This window comes from Pinus tabuliformis, chromosome 4_2 (assembly GCF_031772625.1).
Source record: "Pinus tabuliformis cultivar Carrire ecotype Pingquan chromosome 4_2, CPIR1, whole genome shotgun sequence".
In the NCBI taxonomy this organism is placed as follows: Eukaryota; Viridiplantae; Streptophyta; class Pinopsida; order Pinales; family Pinaceae; genus Pinus; species Pinus tabuliformis.
This window is the reverse complement of record NC_142304.1, coordinates 673,844,975-673,853,275: the sequence shown is the minus strand read 5'-3', so window position 1 is coordinate 673,853,275 and position 8,301 is coordinate 673,844,975. Positions and strand designations below refer to the sequence as shown.

The 8,301-nt window shown below is 34.7% G+C and overlaps 1 non-coding gene across 1 annotated transcript; it reads left to right on the top strand.

Moving 5' to 3' along the window:
- Nucleotides 1-2,561: 2,561 nt before the first annotated feature.
- TRNAI-UAU (transfer RNA isoleucine (anticodon UAU)) lies at nt 2,562-2,650 on the top strand. The gene is given in 2 exon segments: nt 2,562-2,599; nt 2,615-2,650. It is a non-coding gene; the product is annotated as a tRNA-Ile (tRNA).
- The last annotated feature ends 5,651 nt before the right edge of the window (nt 2,651-8,301 follow it).

Genomic DNA, 8,301 nt, shown 5'->3' with positions numbered 1-8,301 from the left:
GATAATACCATGGGTTGCTTAATTCCTCGAAAGTGAGTTTTTACCCCTTTTTATTTAATTATTATTTATCTTATTATGGTGACCCCTTTATTTTTCCTATCATTAGCCCACAAAATCTAAATAGACTATGAATCAAACTCATTTTGCTTCTAAGGGTTAGAAAGGGATATTACGAGATGCTCTTGCATCATTATCATATAATTATCCGACTGGATTAGAAGGGGAATGGTTGATAAATTTTGTCCCATAAGTTTCTCAACTTCTACGATAGAATTCAGCTAAAGGAGGATATATGACAACTTATGATTGGACTATTGAAGACACTTTCTATTTTAAATAGTTGGATCCTAGAAAATAAATTTTGTACCAATAAAATTGTTATGTGTGTTTTGTATAAAAACTCATGAATATAGTTCACTTTGGAGAGAATTTTTTGTATTTTGTATAAAAGGACAATACTTTCAGAGAATTTTAATTAAAATATTCTTCTTTTAGCAAATGGTAGTTTGTTATCTTCTATGAATTATTATTTCTTATAAGTTACATATTATATTTCAACTGAGCAATTTTGAGCTTATATGAAATACCTAAGAGGTTAAGCTAATGATCAATTTCCCATTTATCACCCAACAAAGTTATATTTCACACTAAGACCTATGATATAATCAAATTGTTTATATCATAACTCTGAAAGTATAGATTGTTACCATTATTTCATGTAACTAAATTAAGTTTTGTTGTTAAACCATAAAAATTAGTTTTTGTGTGTTTTTTGCTATATCAAATAGTCGAGATATTCAAGTGAATATTGAAGAAGTTTATTATATTTCTTTATTCTTCTTTCATCACTTTCAGTACATTTAGTTTCTATCATAGTTGGAGTAAGCCTTTTTGGTTAAATATTTGGAGGGTGTTATCTTTACATCAAAGCAATGTTCTAAATCCATAGGGACCCTTCTTAAAAGAAAAAAACACACATCTTGGTGCCTTGGCATAGTTGCATAGTTTCCTAGACAGAAACTATCTTCAAAGGAACAACACACATGAACCATGTACATCATGATTTACTCTAAAAACCCAAGATAAACCAACCTAATAATAGATCTATTGTATTTTGGCTTAAATGCAACCAACTCAGCCAACAACTTGGTTCCAACTAAGTGAGTTGCCTTCAACTTGCTCAATATTGTCTCATTACAATGAAGAACCCCTGTGTCTTTTAAAGGATTTAACTACATGTAATACCATGAAATCAATATTATGGGTCATAGATACTAGGGGCCCAAAACCACCATTGTTGACATAACAACCTTGACTCTTTTACCAAGTCAAGTTTACCTGACACTACAAAGATTATCCATTGGGTGCTAACACACGAAATAGTTACAAGATAACAATTTGGTGACATAGTTGTAAATATAGAAGCCTTCTAATATCTAAAATATCAATGATACATGTATACTTTTCTCAACATTATCTCATTACAATGGAGAATCCCCAAGCATTTTAAAGGATTTAACTACATATAATACCATGAGCTCAACACTATGGGTCACAAGGTGCTCAAAACCACCATTGTTGATACAACAAGCTTGACTCTTTTACTAAGACAAGTTTACCTAACACTACAAAGCCATTTGTAAGATAACAATTTGGTGACACATTTGTACATATAGAAGCCTTCTAAATATCTAAAACATCAATGATACATATATATTTAGATGGTGCACTCATTGATAATAGAGAAAAATATAAGTTTTGTACATTTTCATCCACTCATTTGCTTAACTTGATAGTAGTATATAAAAATCTAGTTTTAATAATATTTTATGTATTTTTGATTGCTTTATAAAGAATTTTTTTAACATATGGTTTTTTTTTAAATGAAGTCAAGAATTATTTATAATAATACCCATTCTTTTTATTTATTTTTTTAATATATAGTTGTAACAATATTTTTATAAAAATAATTTGTGTTCAATTTAATTTAATTAAAAATTAAGTAAAATATTTGAAAGTAGTGTTGATTTTATAAATTATAATGTGATATTATTATGTCATTATGTATTGTTTAGTGCTTGGAATAATAAACTAATTTCAATGGAGTAGGATTTTAATGTTTTTTTACGGCTTTTTTTTTCACAATATTAATTTTTTATACTATGGATTCAAAAGTGTTGATTTTAATCGTAACAAAATAAAGTGTTACTAGTTATATAGGGTCTGATTTAGAAAATGTTGCGATCTCAAATTCAAAAAATAAAGAAGTGTTAGTTGTTAAATAAAGCAAGACGCATCCATCAAAGGAACCCTCATTTATGGCGATTGGCACTAACAAGCGATCGTTAGCTTTCTCGGCATTTTCCTTTAATTAAACCACAAATAAAAACGTCACTGTCAAATAATGCAACAACAGAAGTACGGCAATCTATGCACTCTTTCTATATCGATCGATCGATCGATCTGCAAGTTACACCGAGAAAAATAGTGCGTCAGGATTAGGATGGTCTTCAGGATTTGCGCTCTGATGTTTTATATTTCCCAGAACACTGGTTCCGTCTGGTCCCGTAGCTCAGTTGGTTAGAGCATTGGTCTTATGGCATCCATAGGAGCAAGCCGAAGGTCGCGGGTTCGAGCCCCGCCGGGACCACTCAATTTTGTTGATTCAATATCATTAATTCTTGAGACAGGAGGACAATCTATGGCATTAGACTGAACGCCAACGCCAACTGAACAACACTTGCCGTCAAGCTTTTGTCCATTTCAAACCAATCCAACCAATCCATCAATAAATGGTGGCATGTGGAACTTCATTTTACTCTCATTGTCATTTCTGGCTTCCTTATTCAGAGCTCACAACGTTAAGATTTGCATATTAGCTCTCGTCACCCTCACTCCCACTTTCATAATGGTGGGGTAATTGGTTGGAGTAATTTGGGCCATGCTAAACATTAAATCTAGTGGTTGCTACTATAATACCAATCAAATATTCAATAACCTGTAAATTAGATATACTAGGAATTTATGACTTAACAAGAGTCAAGATTCCACAACTGTTAAGGAGCTTATTCCTTGAACTTTATCACAACAGACCAAAGATGTCGCGTAAGATTTAGAACCCAGTAGAAAGATAACGTCCCATTACCTACTCCTTGAACTTTATCACAAAAGACCAAAGATATCCGTAAAATTTGGAACCTAAAAGAAAAATAACGTCCCATTGTGCCAATTACTTGATCATCCCAAAAAAAAACAATAACCAACAATATTACTAAAATGAAAGTATGATATATTCAGTGTTCCAACTAATCAGCTTTCTGCTGGCATTTGAAGCTTGTATTCCATCCTCAGCATCCGAACACCATTGAAAATTCCAAATATGCTGAATATCCTAATGCAAGTCCAAGACTAATACCTTTAGGGAAACTATAATCTGGATAAAAGCAAGAAACCATCACTTGGCCTTTATATGCGTTCTGCACCTTCTTAAATCTCAAATCAGCCCCAGAGGTCAATATACACATTTAAAATAATAAAGGTAATAACATGTGATCCTTGGCTGGCAGTAAGGAACAACAGATAAGCACTCAACACCTATCATGACCATTTGCTGGGATCCAATTATCATTGGAGGGAAAATGGCTGCCTTTCTCTCGGATATCTTACAAATTATCAGATTGGGATTGAAAGGCATAGTTGACTGGTACAACAAAGTGTCAAGTTCCTCCTATACATATTCTTTCCTTTGCAGCTCATCCCTTTACAAAGGGATGACAAATAGTCTGAAGGTGAATTTTCCGTTAAATTCTATCATAAAGTAAATGAACACTGTGAATAACCATCCGGTTCACAACCTAAGGAAAAATATTGTCGAGTCTTCTACTCATTTCCTCTTATTAGTATGCCCACCAACTCATTGCACCAAAACCTTTCCAATATCTAAGCAATCTAGCAGAAAAAACTCAAAACCTTTCCAATATCTAAGCAATCTAGCAGAAAAAACTTATCACATGGGGGAAGGTAATCCGTGGCAATATCTTATAAATCTAATGGAAAGACTCAGCGCATGAAGGAGGATAACCCAAAGGTAAACAGCAAATGGGTAAATATGCGGTGCATCGATCAACCAAATATTAAGTTCTTTGAGCACTAGCATGTCACAAGAAAAGGAAAACCTCACAATCAACCAGAAGAATGTGAAACCAGAGGTAGCATAAATGGGGTTTCCCTTATGGGAAGTATTTAGAGAATGATGGAAATCAATAGGATAGGTTGTGGATTCTATAATATTCTAGAAACTAAAGGATATGAGCTAAGTTAATTGTTTGAATTTACACAGTTATGTCAAATTTCTAAAATTTCTAAGTGAGTTATACTCAACTCTACTTATTCATTAATTATTTGACTGAGAAAAATCAGGGATTGAGGCCCCTCCAAGATATTGTTAGATACCTAATTCTTGGGATTAAGGTTGGGTTAGTGTGTGTTATGGTGATCCGTTGTTAGAGTCCAAGAAGACCCAAAACTGAAAGCTTAAAAATGATTCTAAAATGCGGAATAAACAATTAAAAGAATCGAAAACTTTGAATGCCCAATAAATCATACCTCCAGCCATTAATACTTGCTCACAATCTGTCACTGTTTCTCCCTCCCGTTTTGGCACTAGGTACACCGATAAAAGCAACCACACTCTGTTGATGTTTGAGGTTGAAAGCACAGAAATCTTTAAGGTCAAAATAAAGAGGAAGGAAAGGGGAATTTCAGATGCACAGTTTCTCCGCTAGAAACGCGCAAGATTTCTCCTTCTATAGACGATTAAATATCCAAAACTCTAGACATCACGTGCTTCAAAATTCATTTGCATCAAATCAAACATATCGTGCTTGAAAATTCACGCGCATCTAATCAAACATATAGTATCTAAAATGAAGCACACCCAAAATAGCCCTCAAATGGCGAAGAGAAAATATGCACTGTTCACTCGGCAAGCAATAGCTAATTTGCTTTACTGCCGTATTGAAATTACAACTAAATCATTATTAGACAAAAAATCAACTAGCTGATGCTTACATGAAATAATGTTCCTGGTATCTATAAACTTTTCTCATTTGTGTGGCACTTCCAAGCTCTGCTCACTCAACTTGATGGTGTAAGGCTGAAGGGGGTTGAGATAGTGAGCTTGGGGACCAAACAGAAGTATATATAGCCAAGCTTCCATCAAGCATCTGTTGGATATGTGTCAAGTGTTCCACAGATCATGGTCGAGAACTGCAGAGGAAGTAATGGACCACTCCAGAAGCTCCCAACAAGAAATTAATTAACTGCAGTTGATTTCCGTAATTTTAGGAAAATGACTGCAGTTGGTTTCCCAAATTGAAGGAAATGACTTGCAGTTTGTTTCTGAATTATCAACGGCAGTTGGGGAAACATAAAGGGAGCTTAACATTCTCCCACTTGGTAATAGATACATGAATCATGGCGATAAGTCCTCTAATGATGAGTATTATCTTCCATGTATTACAATGTATTTATTTCTATTATAATTTATGTGGCAACAATTACTTAATGAATAAACCTTATGTTTATTCTTGGTCCTACACAGATGTATTCTCTCAAATCAAATTAAGGTGCACATAAGTATGAGGAAAACACCACAATAATTAAGAATTTCATTAAAATAACATTGTCCATACATTGAGAAACTACATAATGGAACCAAGTCCCATATTCATTACATGATCCTTGAATTTAAACAGTGGCAAGCTCTTAGTCAAAGGATCAACGATCATCAACTCAGTGCTGATGTGCTCAATGACCACTTTCTTTTCTTTAACAAGTTCCCTTATAGCTAAATACTTAATGTCGATGTTTTTATTTCGACTCCCACTTTTGTTGTTTTTAGCCATAAAACAACAACTGAATTGTCACAATACATTCTTAATGGCTTAGAAATAGAATTCATAATTCTAAGCCCAGAAATGAAATTCTTAAGCCATACACCATGTAAAGTAGCCTCAAAACAGGAGACGAACTCAGCTTCCATAGTGGAAGTGGCAATCAAGGTCTGCTTGGCACTCCTCCATGATGCAGCTCCACTGACCATCATAAAAATGTATCCTGATGTTGATTTGCGTGAATCAACACATCCAGCAAAGTCAGAATCTGAGTAGCCAATTACTTCCAAATTGTCTGTCTGTCTATACATAAGCATGTAGTTTTTGGTTCCTTGAAGGTACCTCATTACTTTCTTTGCAGCTCTCTAGTTGTCTAAACCTGGATTACTCTGATATCATCGCAACATTCCCACAACAAATGCAATGTCAGGTCTTGTGCAAACCTAAGCATACATTAGGCTTCCGACATCAGAAGCATATGGAATGTTCTTCATTTGTTCCCTTTCAAAGTCATTCTTCAGGCATTGGTTCAAATTGAACCTATCACCCTTCACAATGGGAGCTACACTTGGTGAAGATTCCTTCATCCGAAATCTCTCTAAAATTTTATTAATATAAGTTTCCTGAGACAAACCCAAGATGCCTCGAAATCTGTCTCTATGGATCTTAATGCCAATGACATAAGATGCCTCACCCATATCCTTCATATCAAAATTTTTAGAGAGGAATTGTTTCACCTCATGCAACAAACCATTATCATTGGTTGCTAGCAAAATGTCATCCACATATAAAACAAGAAAACAGATTTTACTCCCACTAACTTTTAGGTATATACATTGATCCATAATGTTTTCTACAAAACCGAAAGAAGAAATTACATTATGGAATTTCAAATACCATTGGCAGGATGCTTGTTTTAAACCGTATAATGATTTCTTGAGCTTGCAAACCAATTGCTCACAATCACTAGAGGGGAATCCTTAAGGTTGTTTCATGTAAACCTCCTCTAGATCTCCATTGAGAAATGTCGTTTTCACATCCATTTGTTGCAACTCCAAGTCAAAATGGGCTACTAATGCCATAATAACGTGCAAGGAATCTTTCTTAGATATAGGAGAGAAAGTCTCCATGTAGTCGATTCCTTCTTTTTGAGTGAATCCCTTAGCAACAAGTCTTGCCTTGTATCTCTCGATGTTGCCCAATGAGTCTTTCTTTGTCTTAAAGACCCATTTACATCCAATGGCTTTTGCACCATTAGGCAACTCAACAAGATCCTAGACTTCATTACTCTTTATAGAATTCATCTCTTCCTTCATGGCATCGTACCATAATTCTGATTCTTTGCAACTCATGGCTTGTGAAAAAGACTCGGGATCATTTTCGGCTCCAATGTTGTAGTCAGATTCTTACAGATACACAACATAATCATCATGAATTGTTGATCTCTTTGGTCTAGTATATCTTCTTAATGTTGTACCATCATCTTTCTAAGAAGTATGTGGTTCAACTCGTTGTTCAAAGGTTCTTGGCAACTCTTGAACTATTTGATCTATTGGAATGTCGTTAGCAGCTTGTGGAACTTCAACAATTGGTTTTTCAACACCAGTTTGTACTTGAGTGATGTTGTGAACAATAACCAATCTATCACTTGAGGTGGAAGGTTGTGATTCTGAATGATCCTTCTCAGAAACTATGTTCCTGGTTTGATCGCTCCCACTGATCAAGTCATTTTCAAGAAACTTTGCATTTCTTGATTCCACAATCCTAGTGCTGTGAGATGGACAATAAAATCTATAACCTTTAGACCTTTCAGCATGTCCAATGAAATACCCATTAATGGTCCTTGGTTCCAGCTTCTTCTCTTGTGAATTATATATTCTCACTTCAAACAGACATCCCCAAATGCGCATATGTCGCAAACTTGGTTTCCAACCTTTCCATAATTCAAATGACATTTTAGGAATAGCCTTGGTTGGAACTCGGTTTAATATATACACTGTCATCTTAAGTGCTTCAGTCCACAAGGATTTAGGAAGAATAGAGTTGCTAAGCATACTTTGCACCATGTCCAGTAATGTTCGGTTTCTTCTTTCTGCTACACCATTCTGGTTGGGTGAACCAGACATGGTGTATTGGGCAACAATCCCATGTTCTTGAAGAAATTTTGCAAATGGCCCAGGTGCTTATCCATCTTCTGTGTATCTACCATAATATTCTCCACCTTTATTTGATCTCACGATCTTAATTTGCTTGCCACATTGTTTCTTTACTTTAGCCTTAAATATCTTAAAGGCATCTAATGCTTCGTTCTTTTTATGAAGCATGTAGAGATACATATATCGTGAGTAATCATCTATAAAAGAGATGAAGTATCTCTGATCATGTAAGTTCAAGTCTGGACTACATA